Source organism: Crocodylus porosus, unplaced genomic scaffold, assembly GCF_001723895.1.
Source record: "Crocodylus porosus isolate Cpor-Errol unplaced genomic scaffold, CroPor_comp1, whole genome shotgun sequence".
Taxonomy (NCBI): Eukaryota; Metazoa; Chordata; order Crocodylia; family Crocodylidae; genus Crocodylus; species Crocodylus porosus.
Window position 1 is genome coordinate 113,307,324 of NW_017728886.1, and position 24,781 is coordinate 113,332,104.

Sequence of the window (24,781 nt, forward strand, 5' to 3'; positions counted from 1 at the left end):
TGATCACTTAAACTGGTTTATGTGTAATGTCTGTCTCTAGCCTAAGTCTCTAGACTTTTCCTATTTGTCAAAAGAAGACCACGGTAATGAAAAGGAATCCTGGAATGTTTGATATCATTCTTTCATAAACAAAACAATAATGAAAAAATAGCTGTTAAAATATGAAAATATAATCAGTGTGACCATGTACTGTATCTTTTGCTACATTGTAACTTTATAATTAACCAGAATCAAATTCTTTCTTCTGTTATTTCCAGGCAATGGTTTCCTGTGGTCAACAAATAGCAGAGTATAAAGCATTAGAAAACTCTTCCACAGAAATCAGCATGAGTGCTTATTAACCTCAAAAGACTGAGTCAGAGGAAACTGAATTCCAAAACCTGACACATCCTACTTCTCCTACCCTAACTGGCTGTGTGGTTTTCACCACAATGTATCCATTCTCCAGCAAAAAAAAATCTAGCTGTTTGGAACCAGATGCAGCTCAGCCAGGCTAAAGGCAGACATTAAAAAAGACCGAGCCTGAAGTGATTAAATCTTTGCAGGTTAGTTTAAACTGCAGATCTTAAACTGATTAATAACTGGACAGACATTCTCTGTTCAATCAGGAAATTCAGGCACGTGCCTGCAGTGGCTCAAGCCAGGGTGCTAGAGCATGCCTGCCAGCCACTGCCAAAGAGGAGGAAAGAGAGATGCCTTCCAGGGCTCTCACCCCCCCCACTGGAGCGGAGGGGCATGGCCAGGCCCCAGCCTCGGCTAGCATGACACACAGGACGCTAGTCACCAGCCTGGCGGGGGAGGGAGCTGCTGCCAGATTGAGGAGTAGGGATGGGGGAAAAGTCCTTTCTCTGAAGCAAGTATGTACTGAACACAGCAATTTGCAAAACATACAACAGGGAACTCCCAAAAATCTTCACCTATGCTAAGATACAGCTCTGGGACTCGCTGTGAAATTAATCCCCTCCCTGGCTGTAGGCAAACTGGACAGAAGCAAGAACTAACTCCATCTCTGTCTGACTGCAGGAAAGCCATGGAGGTATGACTGGGGCTGGCAAAACCCAGCTGCAATCTTCAGGGTTTGCCAGTGCGGTGGGTGGGGTAGCAGAGTAAAGCCCATCCCAGACAGCATACTGGGATGCTGGGGGTCTCTGATTTAATTCAAAGCAGCAAGACAGACACTGTATAAACCATCTCGAGTCAAATCAGTTACGGCTGATACTACATTCAACCAGGTTTATCTCAAAACGGTTTTGGCCATTTTCAAACAGGTTTACATGCACTGAATGTCTGTTCTGTCACAGATCTAAACCACTTTCTGATCACTTAAACCAGATCTGGAACACGGCCTTTTTGTACAGGAGTCAGACTTTGTCATCCACGGCTAGCCTTAGAACTGCAGCTAAATACAAAATGTTACTCTCAGGAAATACTGTCACTCTAAAGTTTTCTACGTTACCTCTAGAAAACCATTCATACAACAAAGCAGTCATATGAAACAATTATATCCCTAACTAAGTTTTGTTCAGGACAGCACTTACAGCCTTTTTAACCTTTAACTTTGTATGGCAAATCCTGAAATGGGTTTGTTTGTTTGTTTTGCTGTCTTGTATAAATGCATACAATGTTCTAAACCAGTGAATAATTAGAGCCAGTTTGAAAAGTAGTTTCCAGGGCACATCTTGGTAAATACTTCAGAGTAACAATTTTCTCCCATTTTTCAAATGTTAAATATTGAATAAACCTATATAATATGTATAGTATCAGATTTCAAAATATTCTACAATAGTCTGCCAGAAAAACTTTGAGACTACGAAGGGATTTGATTTTAAAAGCAGCTCTTTCTGGATCTTGGTTTAAAAATTTTAGCTTGTGAAGCATATGCTTCCCAGATTTCTGTGCCCACAGTGGGGACTGAAGCATGGGGCTGCGGTCAGGCTGGGTAGGAGCTGCCTCTGCAGCCAGGCAAGTGGGACCAAACATGGAAGGGAGTGCCATGCCACCATGGCCACCAAGATGAGGCACCCCCCCACCCACCCAGAACCAGCAGGGGACACAATTCTGTACCACCACTACTGCCCAACAGCCTGAGCCCCATTGTGGGTGCAGAAATCTGGGGGCACATGCCCCCCACCCTCCCATGTCACCTGTCCCCTCCCCATCTCCCCCACACAACCACCCCCTTCCTCACACTGTGGGTCTGGGGGAGGGTGGATGTGGGTCAAGAGTGAGGGGCATGGGCTGTGTGTTGAGAGTGAGTGGCACCGGCAGGGTACAGGGGGATGTGGCCTGGGAGTAAGGGGCAACAGCATATCAGGACTGCTCAGTGCCACAAAGTAGGAAGGGGGACAACTTCGTTCTCCAGAATGTGGGTTTAGCTGCAGAGGGCAGGGAGAGTTCTGATTTTCCATGGTTAAAAAAAAATAAAAAAATCAAATGCTAAAATGTATAAATATTTAAGATTCATTTCATTATAATGATTGAAGCACTGGTAGACTTCCAAATTGCTTTAAAATTAGAAATATATCAATAAAATATTGGCAGGCAAGGTTCATTGAGTCGATGTGATATCTTTTCTTAGACCTACTGAGTACTTGGAAAAAAGTTCTACACTAGCTTTTGGGTACAGTCACCCTTCTTCAGACTCCAAAGAATGAGAGAAGCTAAAAGTGTGGCAGGATGTCAGTGAAAATGTAAATACGCAGAAATTACAAAGACAAAAGGTAAAGCAGGTAAGGGAGGGAGAAGACAGCAGGGGAAAAAAGGCCAAAGGGAGAAAACAGTGATATAATACAAGGTAGAAAAGAGGCTGTCTGTGAAAAAGGAAATAGTTAAGAGATCAGGAAACAGGAATGAGAGAAGCTAAAAGTGTGACAGTATGTCAGTGAAAATATAAGTAGCACTTAGAAAAACAAAAGGTAAAACAGGGAAAGGAGGGTGAAGAAAGCAGGAGGGAAAGGCCAAAGGGAAACACTGCAGCGATAATAATTCAAGGTAAAAAAGAGGCTCTCAATAAAAAAGGAAATAGTTGGAAATCAGGAAAACAAAAAGGCAGAAAAGTAGGGGAGGGAAGGAGAAAAAAGGTGGGGGAAAAGAAGAATGTAAGAGGTCAGGCAGATACCTGATGAATCAGATATCAGGCATGTTGTAATGTGTCATAAATCCAGTGTCTATATTGAGTCCATGATTTTTTGTATCCAGTAGATTTAAGAAGTGAAGTTCACAGGCGTGTCTATGAAAGGTGTTTTGTAAATTACCTACGAGGATTACGAGGATTAGAACTGAGAGATAGAATAAAGAGTGATTGTCCTGTGAGAAGTGCGCCCCCACATGTAGTTGGGTATTCTTGTCTTTGATAGATTTTCATTGTGTGCTCATTCTGGTACACAGTTGTTGTTTTGTTTCTCCTACATATTTTCCGTTGGGCATTTGGTGCACTGGATGAGATGCAGAATGTTTCTGGCAGTGCGGGTGTAAGATCCAGAAATGGTGATAGTTCTGTTGTGGGGTGTTGTTATTGTGGGGGAGGTGTAGATGTGTTGGCAGGTTCTGCATCGCCTACCTGGCATGGCTTAGATCCATTGAGTGTGGCTTGGGTCATACAGTGTTTGTTTATGGTGATGAGGTTAGCAAGGTTCAGTGTTGTTTAAAGGTTAGGATGGGTGGTTCTGGAAAGATATCATTAAGAATGGGGTCTTCCTCTAGTATGGGTTACAATTGTTTGAGGATTTTCCATGTAGGTTCCAGGGAAGGGTAGTATGTCATAACTAATGGTGTGCAATTTGTGGGGGTTTTCTTTTGGTACTGAAGCAGATTTTCACATGGTATCAAAATGGCTCTTTCAAAAGTGCAATCTATCTCTCTGGAGGAGCGTCCTTGTTGCCTGAAGACCCTTTTGGGATTTGAGGTGGCAATCATGGGTATTCATCTCACTACAAATTCAGTGATATCTGAGAGCTTGGCTGTAAATTATAGCTTTCATGGTGTGTTTAGGGTGATTGCTGGCTCTGTATAGATCTGTATGTTGGTTTCTTATCTATGGGCATTTGAATTTACCATCTTGGATACTGATCATGGTATTCAAAAAAGAAATGCTGGTGTTAGAGTATTCAAGCAATAGTCCGATGGAGGGGTGATGATTATTGAATTTTTGATGGAAATTAGTAAGAGAGTGCAGGGTTTCGGTCCAAATGATTTAATAAATTTCATAGACATTAGGGCTGGAAGGGACCTTGGCAAATCGAGTCCAGCCCCCTGCCCCAGGGGCAGGAAGTCAGCAGGGATCACAGGATCCTAGCAAGATAAACATCCAATTGTCTCTTGAAGGCGTTCAAAGTAGGTGCTTGAACTACCTCTGGCAGCAGTCTATTCCAAACCTTGGGGGCTCGGACAGTAAAGAAGTTCTTCCTTATGTCCACCTTGAAACGGTCTTGGAGGACCGTTTGACCTTGTCATCCCTTGGGGCACTCTGGTGAAGAGATATTCCTCCAGATCCTGGTGAGCACCTCTGATAAACGTACAGTTGGCCACCAGATCACCCCTGAGCCTGCCTTTTTCCAGGCTGAAGAGTCCCATGGCTCTCAGCCTCTCATCATAACATCTGTTTTCCTCACCCTTGATCATGTGTGTGGCTCTCCTCTGCACTCTCTCAAGCCTCTCCACATCATTTTTGAATTGTGGAGCCCAAAACTGGATGCAGTTCTCCAGCTGTGCCTTCACCAAGGCTGAGTACAATGGGAGAATGACGTCCTGGGATTTGCTTGAGAAGCATCTATGGATGCAAGCCAGCATGTTGCTTGCTTTACTAGCTGCAGCATCACATTGAAGTCTTATATTCATCTTGTGGTCAATCATGTCCCCAAGTCCCTTTCGCCCATAGTGCTAACCAGTGTAGCACTGCCAAGCCTATAAGGATGCTGCAGGTTTTTCCTCCCAAGGTGGAGAACCTTGCATTTTTTGGTGTTAAACACCATCAGGTTCTCCTCTGCCCATTTCCTTAGCCTGTCAAGGTCAGCTTGGATCACCCTCCTGTCCTCAGGTGTGGAAGAAGATGTTGAACAGTGTAGGCCCAAGGACAGAGCCTTGAAGGACCCCACTGGTCACAAGGCACCATGATGATTGACTTCCATCAACCACCACCTTCTGGGTTCTACCATGGAGCCAATTCCCCAGCCAGTGGATCGTGTTGAGGCCAAGGCCACAGCTAGCCAGTTTTGCTAAGAGGTGATCATGGGACACCAGATAGAAGGCTTTTTTAAAGTCAAGATATATGATATCAATCTCTTTTCCCTTGTCCAGGTGATAGGTCACCTGGTCATAAAAGGAAATACGACTGGTCAAGAAGAAGTTAACCGCAACAAACCCATGCTGGCTATCCCTCAGGATGTTGCCATCAGCCAGTCTGTTAAGGATGGCCTCTTTGATAATCTTTTCTAAGACCTTCCCCGGGATAGAAGTCAGGCTAATGGGCCTGTAGTTTGCCACATCCACTTTTCTCCCTTTCTTGAAGACAGGCACCACGTTGGCCTTCTTCCAATCTTTGGGCACTTCACCTGAGCGCCAGGACTTTTTGAAGATCCGTGCCAGAAGCTGAGCTATGATGCTAGCCAGCTCCTTGAGTACCCTGGGGTGTAAACTGTCAGGGCTGGCTGACTTGAAGGTGAAGAAGGTGATGAAGATGTCATCTATGTATCTCAGGCATAGTAAAGGTTTGATGGTACGTTTCTCGAGGAAGTCTTCTTCTAGGTGGGCCATAAAAAGTTTGGCATACTGTGGGGCCCTGAAACATCAGACATAACTTTTGGAATAAGGTGTTTCTCTCCTGGTGTAGTGTTCATATTCTTCATGGAAATCTTAATGACAGCCCCCACAAACTATCTTTTACAAAGTGACCAGACAACCTCCTTCATGTATCCAAGTTATACCCTCAGACAAAATAAAGAGGAAGATACTTTTGAACTTAAATTTCTACCAAAAGTGAAGATTTAAACTACCTACAGATTTTTTCCATAAGTTTTAACCCTCACAATACCAGCATTTCCTTGATTGCTAGCAAAACGCATGTTTTGGGGACTGCATTGCTACAACCTCCAAAGTGAAAGATCAATCAATGTTTTATCCTCAAATGATAGAATGAATTATATTACCACAACAATCTGAAATGTAATCCTAAATGTACTGCAAACCACAGACCTCAGATGAATATTATTATTTGTTGTAATGATCAGTCTGTGCTCACAATCTATTATTCTGGTTTATCTCTAAACCTCAGTTACACGAAGTCCATTATTGTTTTATAGCCCAGCCTCATTTGCTAGTGAGCTTCAGTACTAAAGTTTTCAATTAGAAAACCTCAAAAATATCCAAATATTTATGAAATAATTAAATCATTCCTCAGAAATCAAGCTGGACAATAGTTATAAATGAACTTCCAATGTCAAACAATGCCAGCCTGTTATTTTATATTGTGAGGCTATTGGTAATGCTGTGCATTTTTCCTGATGCAGTACCTTTAAAATAATATTTTAAATGAAGTTGCAGCAAAAAAACCCCACCTTGCTGATTATTGTCTCAACTGAAAAAAAAAAATCTCTAGTCATGATCCTAGATTGTCCACTTCAAATTCTTCATGGAAGTGTCAGTTTGTTAGAGCAGGTAGTGCACACTTTCTTCTTTCCTATTGTGACTCAACTAGATTTGGTAGAAACAGACTGTGATGACTGTAGCCAGAAAACCCCTTTTTGTCTGGCACATAAAAGGAAACCACCCTGTCATAGTATTTTATTAATAATAACAAAAATAATAGAAGAAACTGAAAAGTTGTATTAAATCTCTGTTTTAAAATATGTGGCTAAATCAGGAGTGGGCAACTATTTGGACTGGAGGGCCATTTAAGATGTTTTGGTGAGCTGTTGAGGGCTGGGGGCTAACGGGGACAAGAGGGCAAGAAAATGCCAATTCATTCTGTCCTGCCCGCCAGATGAGTAGCAGTGGCTTATCATGGCAGAGGGGCAGACAGGACCACTACTCGGCCTGCTGTATTATGCCCCGTCCTGTGTGGACCCAGCTGCCAGCACCCACGGTACCAGGACTGCGCAGTGCCAACAGGAAGCCAGGGGAATAGATACAAGGAAGCAGAGGAGACTGAGTGCTACCTGGCCCAGCCTGGCCCAGCCTTGACTCTGGCAGAGTAATGTGGGGTTCAGCCTTCCCTCCTCACGCTCTTGGTAGCAGTTGGCATGCTGGATAGCATCAATTGGCAGACCAGATATGGCCCATGGGCCATATTTTTCCAAACCCTGGGCTAGATTCTAATATCAGGTCCATTGAATGCTTGGTATCTACAACTCAGTGCATCTGTCAGAATCAGCCTCTACATAAACTGAAACTTTAATCATTAAGGACCAATAATAAAGTCAGCTCTTTCTAATAAGACATCAGATATATGTGTTTTTTTTGTTGTTGTTCAGTATTTACCGTATACTACAGGTATACTACAAAAATGGTAACAAACCTTGGAAAACTTCTTTCGCTTACAGTTCCATAAAAACACAGAACCTAACTCAACTTCAAATATGACAAATATGCACATCATTATATTCACTTAGATTGTCAGGCCTGGCCTCTCTCAGTCTGCTATCTGGTATCATGTAAACCTGCAAAATTTACGTTGACTAAAACTGAGTGAATATCAGTCAAAAATTACTTACTTCAAGACAGGCAGAAAGCTTTAATTACCTTGAACGAAAAGATCAGTATGCAGGCAGCAGGGATGGAGTTTTGTCACATTCACACAAACAGCTGAAATATAGTACAACCTATTTAAATGTATCCAAGTAATGGTCAAAGAAGGACAAACCCCAAGCCGTTCAAGATCAGACTGCAAGCTTGATGCACAGATTCACTGCTGTGAATCAGGAGCTACCTATTTCTGTACTTGCAGGCACACTGCTGCAGGAACTGCACTTGAGAGTGGAAACAGAGTGAAGTTAGAATGTGGCCTCAATTCTTGACTAAGATATTCAGCAATTTTTCTTTTGCTGGGGTATAGTAGGTCAGAAATGAAGCAGTCCTGTAATATATCCATCTCTCTAGCTCAGATTCCTGTGTCTTTGTGGGATAAATGCTGAATATATATATATATACATATATGTATGTTTTAATACTGTCAATTTTAAATGACATCCTCAAGCTTGCAACATTTCCTTATCTTGAAATTAAACATGTTTTCTGCACCTTTACATTTCATTAACTTTGCTTTTCCTTCTACTGTTTCAGATGCAACATAGGCTAATATGGCTTCTCCAGTGTCTGCCTTCCTTTTTCATGCTTGTGTGACAAGTTATTTAGCAGACTTTCCAGGTTTGTTGGAATCTGACAGGGCTGTGCTGCGAGTGGCAATCAACTGTGCACCTTAGCACCCGCACTGCCCCAGGCCCAGCCCCTGCACCCTATAGTGTCTGCTGACTTGTACACAGGAATTAGTTTTGGTGATACAAATGAAATGAATAGAGTTCTGGAATCTGGGTCTCCCCCCTGCACTGCCATCTCATTTCCCCCATCTCATCACTCAACAGTATGAAGCTGATCAATAAAACTTCCTTTACTGATATTTTTTTCCACTGTTTTCCATTCTCCAAATAACCTCTGTTAACTCATTACCCTAAGGCTACATCGCTATCAAGGTGACAACTGAAAAAATTCCTCCATACTAGAACACCCACTAATTTTTCCCCACAAGCAAATAAAGGACTTTCCCGTTTACTGTAGGCACTGTAATGGCAATACATAAATATTTCAACCAAAAACTTCTTTTTACAAAGCACACTCTCAGTATCATTTAAGTCAGAAATTCAGCACTTCCAATACTATTCATCCTGGAAAGCATCCAGCTTCCTTTTTCTATTACACTCCATTTATCTAGTGTGAAGTTTCCAGCAATGCTTTGCACAAAGAAAAAAGTCACAGCCTGGGAAGACAAAAATATCACTGCTGGTAGACCAGGGGTTGTGCGCACACACCCATGTAAAGCAGTCTGTAGGCAAGCCTTCATCAGTAAAGAGAAAGGCACCTGGACCACTTTTGCAACATAACTGCAACCTGAAAAATGGTAGCAGGTGCCATAAAATTACATTCCCAGAGGCTTAGCCACTATTTCCCACAAGGCACAATTTAATCTGTGGCATTCTGGATTTATCCAAACAGCCTTGAGGCAAAACAGTCCTAGAAAAAGCCATATATGTGCACTTAGAACACAACAGACTCTTTATATTTTTGTTTGGCTTATATTCTACCCCACCAAGCCCTTGCAACCTATAAAACCTTGTGTTGTGAACCTTATAGATCATCTGTTTTAGACTGACTGGGCTGGTGTTACATGGGGGAAATCTAAGACACATTTAGACAAGAACCACTATTTTAATGAATGGGACAGAACTGAAGTAATACCACAGTCTGGTTCTAACTCCTTACTGCTCTTCAAAAAAATACATAAAACCAAAGTACTGGTCGTTTGTGTACATCAAGGTAGAACAAACAGGATCTGGTACTATTATGCTCTGTGCCATTTACGTGTCTATATGTGACCTTATTTTACCCTGTCTGAGTCCTAGATAACTCTTGAAAACATTTACTAGTACAATATATCTTCATCTTAGCTTTAAGATTAACTTATTAAAAATGGTGAAAGTGGGGAGAACCCATCATCTTTGCATTAATGCTTTTTCAGACCCTAGCAGGGCAGAACAGGAACTCGTTTAAACACATAATAGGTGAAAAAGAACCTAGATCTAAAAAAATTCAATTTTTGGAAGAGCAGAAAAGGCTGCACCTTTCCTATTAGATAATAAGGAAGTAAGTAAAAAAAAAAAAACCCGGGGCACGGGGGAAGAGAAACAAAGACAGACAGACAACTCTCAACATATTTCTCATGTGATGCAGCTAGTTAGGTACCAATATACTGAACTGCAAGCTAAAATTTATGAATGAAGCTGTCCAAATGTGTACATTAACATTGTTTCAAACAAAACAATGGTGACTAATTGCAAAATTTCCTAATGCCAAGGTAAGTCAGCAAATATGTCATAAGCAAAGAGAGCCCACAGTAAGAACTTGCATCCTTACAGCAAGAACTTAATTTTCCCCATTAAATTTGTACTGAGTAGGGGTGCACTAATAAGAGATTTTGGGGGCCGAAACCGATAGCTGATTTTTAAGAAGGCATATCAGCCAATACCAATCCGATTTCCAATGCAGTTTGGTTCAGCTGGTAAGTGTAAGATGGGGAGTGGGGAGGGAAGGTGTGTGGGGGGGCAGATCAACGCCCCCCACAGTGAAGAAGGGAGTGGGGCAGGAACTGGGGTAGGCATTGCCCTGCCGGGGTGGGGCAGAGTGCAGGATGGAGCCGTGGCTCGTCCAGAGTGCGTGGGGAGGGGGAGCAGCTCCCACCGCTGCGCACACCCTGGGAGGGCATGGAGGGGTGTGTGTGTGTCCAGATCTGTGCAAGGCGGGCTGCAGCTGCGGGTTGCAGCCAGGGGCCACACCAGGCTCTTCCTGGAGGAGGAGGGGCTGGGCACATTGCGCTCGGGTCAGGCACTGGCAGTGCTGGGAGGGGGGTTATGGTGAAATTTGGGGTGGTTCCAGTGCCTACCCTAGCCCCACTCCCTCCCTCATTGCGGGGGGCATTGATCTGCCCCCTCTTTCCTTTCCCTGCCCCCTCCCCTTCCACCACAACACACTTACCAACTGCACACAGCTCTCCAAGCTGTCGGGCTGTGCACCTCACTGCCTGCATGCAGCGCTGCGACTGTGTGCATGCACGGGCATTTATCGGCCAATTTATTGGCCATCGTGCTGATTTCTGATATAGTCAATTTTCTTTATATTGGCACCTCTAGTATTAAGATATTCATTTTTTTCCCTTCTTACCACTTTTACACTGGGTGCCATTCTGTCCAGCAAGCAACCTGGAAATCATTTATCATACTGATACCTGAAAAAACTCAAAGTACCAGCTTGGAACTCCAGAGCCAAATGCACATACCTTTACAACATAAAGCATGTAAAACAGCAATCCAACCAGTTTAGGAGCTAGCACATTTCTCACTCAGCAACTCTCCACTGCTCAGCAGACAAAAACCAGACTAGTCCACAGGTGCTACCAGATGACAAAGCAAACTATTTTTAAGCCCAGCTTTACAAACCAGCAGGCACATAGAATCTCGTTAAGCTCCTGTGTACATAATTTATTTAAGCTTTTAGTTCCTGAACTAAGATGCAATACTGTGCCAAAGCAAATATCTAATACTGTATTTATCAGATACAGAATCTAATCATTGGAGGTATACCTTGCATTTGTTCCCCTCCCACAGTTACAACAAGGAAGGTAAATCTGGGGCATAATGTAGTCCCTTTGCCCTCTACCGCTCCCCAACTTCTTTCCCCTACAGCTACATCCCCACCTCTTATAGTTAGACCATATTCTCCTGAGCCCATAAAAATAAGACACAAATTTGAAAACAGTGGCCTTGAAATACACATACCTGTAGTAATTTGCAAATGGTACCCATAAAATTTAATTCATTTAGAACTGGTACATTTTACATTTTTTGAAACTGCTGCAAGTTTTAGCCCAGGTACTCCATAAACACTTTTAAGCAGCACATTTGTTTGTATCTACTTAAATATAGTACAAACTATGCATGATATTAGTCTAGAACCAAGAGGCTTATGATTTACCAAATATTCCATTGGGCTGGGCCCAAACAGAGCCAACATATTTTTAACCCAGTGTGACCCCACAGCTCAGTACTCCTCAGCATGTGTGTGTACTCCAGATACCCTATATAAAAGATTCATATACTAATTAGCACCCCCCACTCATGACTGGAACCAAGTGTTCTTGTCACGTGTCCTGGAATCCTCCAAAATTTATATAAATTGAGGTACAGAGCAAGCTTATCTGGCTCTACTTCATGAAGTACAGGGCTACACTAATGATATGTGATAAGCTGAGAGAAGGAGTGACAGGTGAACTGGGTGACAGAGGTGAACTGGGTGAACTGTTTGGGCCCCAGTTCATAATATTTGCCAGACATTTAAGGCCAGTAAATAAACAGGAATCATTGGAAATGGGAAAGAGAGGCACAGATCAGCTATGGGAGTGAAGAGGAAGTAGAAATATATTCAGTGCAGTGGCTCACCATGACTTGAAAAGAGTTGGCACTAATGGGGACTGCGGTCAATGGGCACTACCATATATCTTAGTCAGATGACTGCACTAAGCTATCCTTGTGGTACATTCCCCTCAGCATTTCTGGCACCAGCAGAGGGTGTCAGAGCTGGCTCCAGCCTTTGAATATTTGCCTGATATTGCAATACCTCCAGGCCCAGTACTTGTAGCCTCCTAGAGGAACAACTGCCCTTTTTTTTTTTTTAAGGGCCACACAGACAAAAAAAAAAAGATTCCCATCAGCTTGTTTATTTGCCCAACATGGATGCCTCTCTGCAAATACACACAAGCAGGAATGCACTTTTTCCATGGGACAAATAGTGGTAAAGTGATCCAGGCATGGAGGAGGAGGCTGAGGCCAGCATCTGTGCCAGCGCCAGTAGCTTTACCTGAGGTCCTGTGGGCCCCCCAGGGCAGCAACAGTGCCAAGACAGCTGCTCAGAGCCTGCCTGGAAGCCAGAAAGTGGCTCTGGATTCCCAGACTCCCTGTCTGACAGCTCACACTGCTGCCGCATGCACCACACTTTTTTCAGTGGCTGCTTTTTTTTTTTTTTACACCAGGATCTCCCTGTGTCAAAAAACCCCGCTGTGCTAAATGTTTGCACATGCGCCATGGGCAGTTAGGGGCAACTCAAACTGCTGTGAGGTGCTGAAAATCACACATGTGCACTTGTAGGGATGCATCCCATGGATCATGTGATTTTTAGTAGTATTCAGTGTTGGCTGCATTTAATCAACTTCACCACTGAGTATATGCTGCTTTTTACAGCAATGTATTGACAGACAGTGCATTTAAGGAGGATTCCCTGCATGCAAATATAAGACAAGGGGCTTTTTTCTAACAGACCAATTTGGGGGAAAACCTTCCTCTATTGAAGTAAATACAGTATCTCACATAGCTGGGTGATATTTGCGTCCCATCTTGCTTTCATTAAAAAAGCTGAACAACTAATCCAGCCAACATTTGTAAAAAAATGGGAGACAAGTTACCAGAACTGATTGGAAAGAAAGAACAACTTTGCAAAATGGTCTCAGGGTGAATCACAGACACAGAGCTTGAAAGCAGAGCTATACAGATCAAGTCTACAAGAACCCCAGATTTATTTTCAGATGTTTTTTAAACATGGTTCTAAAGCATTCAAAACATTTTTTCAAGTGACAGATAACCTTTTGGGATACCTTTTTTCCAAAAATCACAAGTGACTCATATTAAGTCACTAGCCTTTGAAATATACTATTGTTCCCCCTATTAGCACCTTGCAAACACAGCCTACTAATATCACTATGTAGACTTGACCAATTTATTACAGAGACCTAAAAATACAGGCTAAAATAAAAAGTGTAATATTCACACTGAGTAATAGTAGCAAGGGCTTATAACCACTGCAGGCTACAAACACTAGAGAGGGCAACATGAATAACTTCTAGATTTCAGTATGGTAACTTGTCACAATATTTACCCCACAAAGTGTTGAGTGTGATGCTCTATTCACTAGAAGGTTGTGATGCCTGGCACAGGAGAGGAACACCCTCCTCCGCCACTGTAGTATATTATTAACAACAAACATAGGAGAAACTGAAAAGTTGCATTAAAGCTCTATTTTAAAATGTCTGGCTAAATCACAGATGGGCAATTATTTGGACTGGAGGGCCATTCAAGAAGTTTTAGTGAGCTGTTGAGGGCTGGGGGCAAAGGAGGACAAGAGGGTAGGAAGATGCCAATTCATTCTATCCAGCCTGCCAGCTGAGTGGCAGTGGCTTATGATGGCGGGCGGGGGGGGGGAAGGGGGGCAGGCAGGACTGCTACTTGGCCTGCTGTATTATGCCCTGTCCTGTGTGGTCCCAGCTGCCAGCACCCACGGTGCCAAGACTATGCAGTACCAACAGGAAGCCGTGGGAGAACAGATGCAGGGGAGCAGAGGAGTCTGAGTGCTACATGGCCTAGCCTGGCCCAGCCTTGGCTGTGGTGAAGTGGTGTGTGGTGCAGCCCTCCTTCCTCAGGCTCTCGGTAGCAGCTAGCATTCTGGACAGTATTAACTGGCAGGCCAGATATGGCCCATGGGCCATATTTTTCCAAACCCTGGGCTAGATTCTAATATCAGGTCCATTGAATGCTTGGTATCTACAACTCAGTGCATCTGTCAGAATCAGCCTCTACATAAACTGAAACTTTAATCATTAAGGACCAATAATAAAATCATCTCTTTCTAATAAAACATCAGATATATGTGTTTTTTTGTTGTTGTTCAGTATTTACTGTATACTACAGGTATACTACAAAAATAGTAACAAACCTTGGAAAACTTCTTTCACTTACAGTTCTATAAAAACACAGAACCTAACTCAACTTCAAATATGACAAATATGCACATCATTATATTCACTTAGATTGTCGGGCCTGGCCTCTCTCTGGTACCATGTAAACCCGTTCAGTGTGTTCCATGATTGGGTTGATAGCAAGTAAACTGGTGCCTCCACCTGAGTTTGCCTGGGTGAGGAGTGTATGCAGACACACAGAAGGACTAAAAGCAAGACCTGTCAAAGATGGATGAGCTCCCTCTGAGCCAATGGCCATCCATACCTGAAGAGGACATGGGCTCCACCAAGTCATTCTACCCGAAGAAACACCAATGATGCAAAGCAACTCAACTAATCTCACGTGGAGTAAAAGAGAGTTATTATAGCATCCAAGGTGCCCCAACGGTTACAGAGGCCTCAGGACTTACTTAACTTGATATTCACTTAGAGTAGGGGTGCTCAACCCCCAACCCAGATGCCAAACAAAACCAGTCCCTAGCACTATGCCATACAGTCAGTGGGGATCCCAAGAGAGGAAATTCGACAGCAGAGGAGCAGTGGAAGATCTGCCCTTGCAGATCCAGCCTCACACAGGCCACTGCTATGCAGTGGGATGAGGGCTTGGCCTACCCCCTGCCCATTCAGATTAGGCCAGGCTGTTCTCTCTTCCATCCTCTACCTTGTGTCTGGATCAGGGCAGTGCTGCTCCCCACTGCTGCCAACACATCCAGATCAGGGTGGCTTCACCTCCTCTCCCCGTGAATCAGGGTTGGGCTGCTCCTCACCTCCTGTGTCCAGATCACAACTGGCCCACCTGCCCCCCTAGGCAACCAGATCAGGTCAGGCTGCACACCCCACCATGGCAGGATCAGGCCCCTGTTGTGTTGCTCCTGCGTGCTGGATCATGCCCGCTGGTCAGATTTGGCCTGCAAATACATCTGGCATTTCTCATCTGACCTGCAAGGTGAAAAGGTTAGGCACCACTGACTTGGAGCAGGGGTTAAACAACACACATACAATCCACAGGCATGAAGCATATCATCATGTCTACAAGAATCCTGAAGGGGGCTGGGTGAGCATGGCAGTATTAATTCCCATGGCTTCCTGAGCTGACACAGTGATTTAGGCATCCCCAGGGGTTAACACCACCATCACATAGTGTACCATCTAATTCTGGGTTATGGTGTCCTATTGCAGACTCCTTTGGGAGGTGGCAGGGCAAGTGAAGTCAATGTTAAGCTCAGAAGTTCAGGTGCCTACAGGGCTTAATGATGATGCTGTTCACCCCAGCTTTGGAGGTGGGGCTTATCCAGCCTATGAAGAGCCTCACAGTCTGGGTTAGCCAGCTGGACTACTTGGCAGCAGAGGAGCAGTGGAAGTTCTGCCCAGCCTGATCCAGACCTTAATTTTGACATCCCTGATTTAGATAGAAGTTACATGTTACACTTAGACCATACAAAATGCTAGATGTAACAGTTAGAACGTGCTGTGAGACAGTGTACATTAAGGGTTAATACTTTTTTCTTGCTTACACAGCTCTGATTTGCCACTAGAAGGCTGGTGAGTAAGGGGGTGTCTAGAAGCTAGGACACCTGGGCTGTATTCCTGCCCTGGGTGAGGAAAGAGAGGGGTACCAGAATGAGTCTTGTCAGTTAGTGTACCACGGCCTATGTAGTAACCATGGGTTTTTGGCCTATATGTATATGGGTTCAAGGAGAAGTAAACTGTACAGGTTCACTGAAACAACATCAAAGATCATGATGAATAAATGCAAAAATAAATTCTACACCAACTGGTATCTCCAACCATTGATATGTACATGATAGGGCAGGGAGGAGAAATGCTGATGCCGTTTATTTTAATTGTTCAAGTGTTTACCTGAACACAAGGTACATTCAGGCAATTCTGGGAGAATGGAACTCTACAGTGTTCACAGTACAATCCAGACCAGTCCAAAGACCACAAACCGACACTGTGGGGGGGGATATTTTCATAGAGAGCAGGAATACTGGATAATATAGTCCAACATAATGGCAACTCACAGCTCATCTCCAGAGGATAACACCAGCCTACCAGTGACTACTAGGTAAATTCCTAGAAACAGTACTTTCTCTTATTTCTGCTCTGATTAACATAACTAGCAATTTCCAATCTCTAAACTGCCACTTTCCAAGCACAGAGATCTGTTCCAATCCCAATTTACATCAGTTCAATAGAAGGAAACCTTTATAAACCCAAACCTACCCATTTTTAATTGCATCTCCCCCTGATTGTTCTGTTGCTGTTAGCAGAAGCTACATTTTACATCAGTGGGAGGCTTTCACATCTCTGGCTGAATCATACTTTACACATTCTCAAGTACAGGAAATCTAACCCTTATCTCACTAGTCAATAATGGCTCCTTGGTCTAATTTACTGCTTGTCCTGCCTGAACATTTAGACAAGGTTAGTAAAAGGAAGGAATTTTCTTAAATGCACAAACACCTAATAAGACAAACTGGCATGCAGACCAATGGACTGGATCCAGCTAATTAGGTCTGACATGTCAAGTTCTGCATCTTTGTGCAAACTTTAAGAGGGAATATTTCCTGAAGGGGGGTGTGTGCGCCTGAGATACCTCTTGTAAAGCACACAAGGTTTTAGCACCACTGAAAGCCTTTAGGGACTCTGAACTTCAGAGTTTTAGTTACAAGGGCCAAAGGCTCTGCAGCCAGATGTGTGAAGAGAGCTGATCTGCTTTTCATCCTTCTTAGTTCAAGATGGGTCTTTCCTTGTAAGCAACATAACTCTCCGCAGAGACGAGATCAAAGCAAAAACAAAAGGAAAGCATATGAACATGACGACACATCCTACAGGATATCTTAGCAATAATTCCAGGCAGGGCCACCAGAGCTTAGCAACCTCCACCACCTCACAGCTCAGGCCTATTGGGATTCTGGGTTCTAATGCTGTCCCACACCTCAGATGAACAATGGCTTCCATAGCTTCTCAATCCTTAAGCTGCACTGTGAAAGTCTGTCAGCTCCCACACACATTGCCATTCAATAGACTGTCCCTGGAAATGAGGAAATAACTGGCCAGGAGAAATGTATCCAAGAGATGAGGCAGAGAGAATTCCATATTGTGGTGAGCACACGGTGTGTTTGCAGTAGTGAAGTGGTGTCAAGAACAAGGGGTGTCCAGAGACATCAGCCCTGGCTGCTGACCTTGTGGGGGTACAAAAATAGCAGCAGCTGTGTGGCAGACCCAACCAGTCCTGCTGTAGCGGGCAGCACAGTCACTGACATTTCCCTGTGTACCTCTGCTCCCCAGGGCATTCAAGTGTCCAGTTTTGCCTCTGGGTTGGTTAACTCAGTGATTCTCAACCTTGAGGTGCTTTCTGATCCTTTCAAGGGTAGCACACGATGTTAGCACTGTTAACACGTTAACATGATTCAAAAAATAAACCCAGAGATTTCAAATAGAAATCCATAGTGTTAAAAACAATCTACTTCAGTCACTGAAGCTGTTTTGTATATTGTATTGCATTCTGTATATTACATTCTGTGTATTTTATTTCAGAGGGAACTGAAAGTATAGATGAGAATATCTGTTGTAGGTTCCCAAGCTGGGGTACTTCCCTCAGCTCATTCCAACTTACCTGTTTATTCATCATGATCTATGACCTTGTTTCAATGAACCTGTATACTAAGACCATGTACATATAGGGCAAAACTCCACCCATACTACACAGACAAAGTGTGGGAGGGGCACAACAGTACACTACTCAGCCAACTCATTCTGTTACTGAAAGGGTGAAGTGGCTTGGAGCAGTCTGCCACATAATACAATGGGGGTGAGAAGTGAGTCTATCGTTAATATATATTAACTATTCCTGTAGTGTCTTTGGGGTTGCAGCATTGTTCAGATACATACTCTGATCCCCCAAAACTGCCACTTAATCATGAAGTTCACAGTGTAAAAATATAAACCAGGTACAGGGTGGAATATAGGAAGAGCTGTTTTCCCCTCCAATTTTTTAAAGCAGAGAAAGAATATAAGAACTGGCATTTATTGGGCCAGACCATAGGTCCATTTCCCAGTATCCTGTATCACACAATTGCACACAGTGGATACAGAAAAGGAGAGTGAACAGGGTATGATCAGGGATTTTTCTACTGTTCCTTTCTCACTTGAAGTCTCCAGCACTTAAGGTCTAGGAAGTTCTGATTCAAGCACAGAAACTTTAACGTCAAATGCACAGGTGTACTTGGGTGCTCATATAAAGGTTTTCACCAGTCAGTTTCTAAAGGTACTTTAGAGTGCTGCTCCTGCACAAAGCTGAACAGTTTGGCACTCAACTGCATTCCAGTTCCATAAATGAGATGCCCTGGTGTGAGTCCTCTAAAAGGGCTGATTTTGTGGCTGTGCTCAGAACACACCAAAATACACTGACAGAACCAATCTGTCCAAAACATAGCAGACACAGATCCATTTCATTCAGAAACACAGCTGGTGGTGGTTTGCCACTGCCCACCTCCATTACAGAATCCTAGGCTAAGTGTAGACAGTCAAAAAGCCCAAGGCTGAATCGATTCAGTCTTTGCAAGTTAGTCTAAAATCCATAGATCAAATTTAAACAGAAGTGAACAGACATTTACCTTGGATTCAGGAAATGCAGCCACATGCCTGCAGTGGCTCAGGCCAGAAGCCAGGGGGCACTAGAGCATGGTTCTCTGTCTGTGTGGTCACTTTCTTTTCCTGCTGCCCCTGAACTCTCTGGGATTTGCAGTACAGAATTACAGCAGAAGGACTCTGCAGGGTTACTCTGCAGGGTGCCCCCTGGCTTCTGGCCTGACCCACTGCAGGCATGTGGCTGCATTTCCTGAATCCAAGGTAAATGGCTGTTCACTTCTGTTTAAATTTGATTTATGCATTTTAGACTTCCTCCTCCTGCTTCCAGGTGCCTCTGTGTTTTGTAGTCCAGTCACAGCCAACAGTAAGTTTGAGCAGGGGAAGGGGCGTTTAAACCCCCTCCCTGGCCCCAGACCCCAGCCAGGGTTTGCCTGTGGGGGCAGCCCCCCACACCCCCACAGACTGGGCTGCATCCCCATCCAGGCTTGCCACCCCTACCCTCTCATCAGCCAGCTCTCACTGCCCCAGCAGACAGCACATCCCAGTCCACGGCTGGAAAGCATGCTGGGATGCTAGGGGACTGTGATTTAACTTGAACCAGGAAGGGGTCTGGGATAGAAATGTCATAAACTGGTTTGACCCAAACCAGTTAATTCTGATACTACTATGGCTGGTGTAAGGGTGAATACCGAATACTTTCTCACAGGGACTCTCTTGCCACACCTTAAGATGTTGGGAGAATAAGAAAATTAATTATCCCCAAGAGATAGTGTAGTTAATCATGTGAGTCATAAGATACATGACATTTTGTTTTATTGTGCTCCCCACGAGTGTTTATAATCACCACAGTTTGTGACGCTCCTACACTTTACTCCACCCCCTCCTTGTCTCTTGCTTTGCTTAATAGCAAAGCAGAGGCATTTTCCCCTCTGATCTGACCTCCCCTCCACTTCCTTTATCTTTCAGATGTAGCAGGCATCCATCCACTTACCACGATCCTGCTTTCATCGGAACCTGAAGGTAAGTAACTTTTTCTCCTCACCTTTTCTTCTCCTGATCCCTTGCCATGGGTTTCCTCACCCATGTAATCAGTTGTTGGAGTGAGGTTTCCAGTCACCATGCGTGTTCAGTCTCCAAATGCCCTGAGGGCAACATCCCCTTCACATGCCTCTGCTTTTATCCTTCCAGCTTGCCACTTGCCATTTAACTCTTCCTCAGTGTGCAGATCAGCAGCGACTCATTTTTTAATTAATCTCGCCCCTGTCCTGACCTCACTCTCTGCCCCACCCCTGGGTTTACCCCCTCTAGTACAGGGTTGTCTTTCACCCTGTTACAACTACATACAGCTAGGTTTATAGTAAACCAGTTTCAGCCATTTTGAAACTGGTTTATGTCCACTGAGCTTCTGTTTTGTTATAGGTTTAAACCAGTCTTTGATTGCTTAAACTGGCTTGTGTGTAACTTCTGTCCCTAGCCTTAGTGATGAAATCTTCTGCTTGAGGAGAGTATGGTATGGGGCTGAAACTGGTAACTCTCCCAAGACAGTGCCCTAACTACCAGATTAGAGGAAGACAGCATTCATACATAACTCTTTTGAGAGTTGAGAGCACTCAAAAGATGTTGGAGAGGAGGAAGAGGGAGGAGAAGATATGTGTGTGTCCCTGCTCCAAGAATAGTGTGGGCAGTTTACGCAACACTTCTGTAACAGAGCTATATTCCCATTTGTTTGTGCATCCTCTCTGGCCCCATGCATCTTGCAGTTTAAATTATTAGGGACCAGCACATCAGTAATAACTGATGTAGGAAACTGAAGAAGGTGGATATACAATAAAACACAATACAAATGAGGAGGAAGATCATATAAATAAATAAAAGTCACTCTATGGTTCAATGCCCCTTTTCTCACTTACATAACATACAACAAAATCAACAAGAATTGAATGCTGGCAGCTGAAGGATGAACTGGGCCCATAGTAAACCATTATGCACATATACAAAATAAAAAATATGCAATCAGAAGATTAATGGCTTCTCCAAAAATATGAACAAAGCTACAGTACAGCAAATCAGTTCCAAAAAGATAAGCAGCCATTCCTTTTTTGGTTATTTCCAAAATATACTCTGAGATTTCCATCTAGCATATAGATGCTAACAATCTATATATGGGAACATGACAGAAACAGAGAAACAGCCCCAAATATTTTTTAATCATATCAGACATGAAGATCTTTTAGAGAAGGATCTTACTAACTAAATAATGTTTCATACCAAGCTAGCAAGATCAAGATACTGCTTGTATTGGATTAAATAAGTATATCTGAAGAAATCTAATTTTAATTTATCCTGATATTGTATTACAAGAGACAGCTGGCACCTAAGGCACTGACAGGCATGCCCTGGCCTAACTCATGGCACTTCACAGAAAGCACCATGAGTTAGACCTTCCCCTAACCCCCAGACCAACAGACATTTTCTGTTGGGTCAGGAGAATGGGGGATTAAGTTCCAATTTGGAGGTGATCCAGCCAAGGAACTACAGACCAGCATTTTCTCTCCTTTAGCCCCATCCCCTCCATCCCACTTCCAGTACCACCTGCATGATGTGAAGGGGGAAGAAGGGAGGGGTGGAGCTTGGGCAGTGGCATGCTCTGCCTGCACTGGAAGGGGATAGGTGGATTGGAGCCCCCCTGCCTCAGGAGGGCTCCAATCTACTCCTACTCCAGCACAGGCTGGATAAACCCCAGCCCAAGCTTCCTCCCTTTCCTTCCCCTCCCCCTCGCTCCCCCCCCCCATTGTGCGGACAGCATTGCGGGGGAAGGAGGGCGCAGCATGTTGTGGGGCTGGGTTGAGCTGCCCAAGCAGAAAGAAGTTAATGAAGGTGCTTGGCTTTGGAGTTCCTTCATTTGAACCCTCATATAATGAGGGTTAATTTGTCACATGATCTAAGGGCTCTGCAGCCATGCTCTTCTGTTAGAGAAAGGCTAGAGAGCTTTCAAGGAGCTGATCCTGTGACAAGTGTAATTTTTCTCTGCAACCCTAGACACAGAAGAGCCCTTTAACATAGAGCTAACAAACTGATTGCTTCTGTAAACCACTAGTAAACTCATCTGTATAGTCCTGACTATTCTCTTTAGAAGCCCAAATTCTAATTCACTCAGCAAGTAGTAAAATAATATCCAATTCTGATTTCACATTTCCCATCAGTAGATATCAAAGTTCTCTGCAAGGAAGGCCAGTTTCACTGTTCCCATTTTAAAGATGACAAAATAGAGACACAAAGGGAAACTGTTTTTCACAAGGTCAGTCTAGAAGCTGAGCTGGCAGTACAGCCCAGATGTGATAGGTCCCAGGCCCCCACTCCTGGGCTTGATTTAGTAAGATCCCTCCCATTAATTCCCTCTAAGCTTTATTCCTATGCCTTTGGGTCTGAGAAGAGAGCAAAGGTTGCACTCTTACATTATGCTGCTCTAGCGATCCATTCATTTCTGCATGCTTATTTATGTATCCAAAGTTCACTGAGGCATGGAAACCAATTTTTTTAAATATAAATAACCTTGAAGACTGAGAAATCAACTAGATTTCTCTGTCTTTTCACTGACAGTCTTGCAGAAATATGAAGGAAAATTCTCATTCTGTCACATTTTGAAGGTGAATACATCATTTTAAAGTAGCTTTCGAGTAATGTTGTAGCCATGATTTTTCAGATAGAAGTACTTCAGATTCTATTATTAACTGAATGCAAAAAGGGATGGTATTACTAATGTAATTATATTAGTAACTAATATAATTAAGGCATTTGTAATGATGAGCTCAGGGATTTTTTACCTGCCAAGACTTGAGGTCAGCACTTCATATTTATCCTGAAGCCCTTAGTGAGGTCACGAATGCCTCATGTAATGTTAGGAATTCAGCTCTCTGCATAGTTTGTGTCAGTGATGATACCAGCCCTTAAGGGAAAACAAAGAGCTCAGAACTCAGGTCTGACCCAAAGAGGCACAATGCATATAATTCTTAGTTTAGTCACTGTGGGCCACATTTTTGTGTGTTCAGCATCCAATTGGAATTAATTTTCAAAAAACCTCATCTCTTTTGACAACCACTCCACCCGGTTTGGTGTCTCAACAGGAGCTGAGTAAGTTTGAACCCAACAGTTAAGTGGAACAGAATCATACTGCACAAGGGCGCCAGGAAGGTAGTGATTTCTCTTTTTAAAATTTGCCACTTTCACACATACATCCAAATTTGGGTCTAAATAGGCTGCTTATTAGGGGTATGTGTAACGGGCAGTATTCGATTCAGATTCAGCTCAAATCAGGGACAGTGATTCATTTAGTGGATTCAGATCACTGTCCCTGATTTGATTCAGTCAAATCTGAATCTGAATATTTGATATTGATTCAGCCATAAACACAGCTTTAAATGGTTTTTCTCAAGGTACCAGGCATGGCTCGTGAATGCTGCGATGCTGCGGTGGACGGAGCATCCCAGAGGAGCGCAGAGGGGGCCCCTGCACACTTGGTGGCAAACCCAGAAATGCTTCTGGCCCACTTCCAGGTCTACTACTGAGCATACTGGGGAGCCCCCTACGCTCCCGTGGGACACTCCATCCACCCCAGCATCACAATTTTTTCCCCATTGCTCGTATTATAACATTGGTTATCTGCACCCTACACTAGTTATCTGTGGCTACACAATCAAACTTATAAATATAAATGTCATTTACAAAACTAAACTAGCACCATCAATTCTAATGCAGTCCTGAATTAACTAGCCTCTCTCAATTTCAAGGCTGCTATTAGACATAGGGTACTCTAGGAGACAATGTGAAAGAGCCTGAAAAAGAGGTACAGAAAGCTTAGCTCAACAGTTTCTCTAACTATCGAGCCTTGTTCACACAGACTAAGTACAGATGGTCAAGAAACCCAAGGCTGAATCGAGTCAATTCTTGTAAATGAGTCTAAGCTGCATAGATTGAACCAATAAGCAAGTCATCAGGCATTTGCTTTTGATTGTGGAAATACAGCTACACGACTGCACTGGCACAGGCCAGAATCCAGGGAACACTAGAGCATACCTCCCTGCTCAGCTGGAGCAGGCAGCTTGGGCCAAGGGTAGCTCACCCAACCTGCAAAGCATCCTGGGACACCGGGGGCTTGTGAGTTAACTTGAATCTGGAGGGGATCTGGATCAATTGAACCTAAATCAGTTAAGTTTGATATTACATCCAACCAGGTTTATCTTAAACCAGTTTCAGCAATTTTGAAAGCAGTTTATGCACACTGAATTTCTGTTGTGTTACAGATTTGAACTCGCTTCCAATCACTTATACTAGTTTGAGTAATTTTTGTCCCTAACCACTAAGTGCACAAACTTTTTCAGTCCCCAGACTACTCACTTAAACAAAGCGCATTGTATTTGCCCTTCTCCACCTCCTCAGATTTGAGAGATTACAGATTACTGGTGTTTCCTTGAGGTCCAATACCAGAGTGTTATTAATGCTTTTCCAAGAATCGAGATTACTCTTCCCCTTGACTAACATCGCCTTGCATTTTGCATTTAAAAATGCCTTTTCCTTTAATGGTAAAGGAAGTCAAAGGAAAGTAAAAGCAGAACAAACACAGCATCCTAGGCAGTCCAAGCAAGA

The 24,781-nt window shown here is 43.5% G+C and overlaps 1 protein-coding gene and 1 long non-coding RNA gene across 5 annotated transcripts in view; both read right to left on the minus strand.

Moving 5' to 3' along the window:
* FHOD3 (formin homology 2 domain containing 3) overlaps positions 1-24,781 on the minus strand; it is a 640,284-nt gene that overhangs the window by 386,957 nt on the left and 228,546 nt on the right. The gene's annotated exons all lie outside the window — the stretch shown is intronic.
* On the minus strand, positions 664-20,975 carry LOC109313971. Its single transcript, XR_002102190.1, has 3 exons — positions 20,965-20,975; positions 20,438-20,440; positions 664-933 (listed from the first exon to the last, which is right to left on the minus strand). It is a non-coding gene; the product is annotated as an uncharacterized LOC109313971 (long non-coding RNA).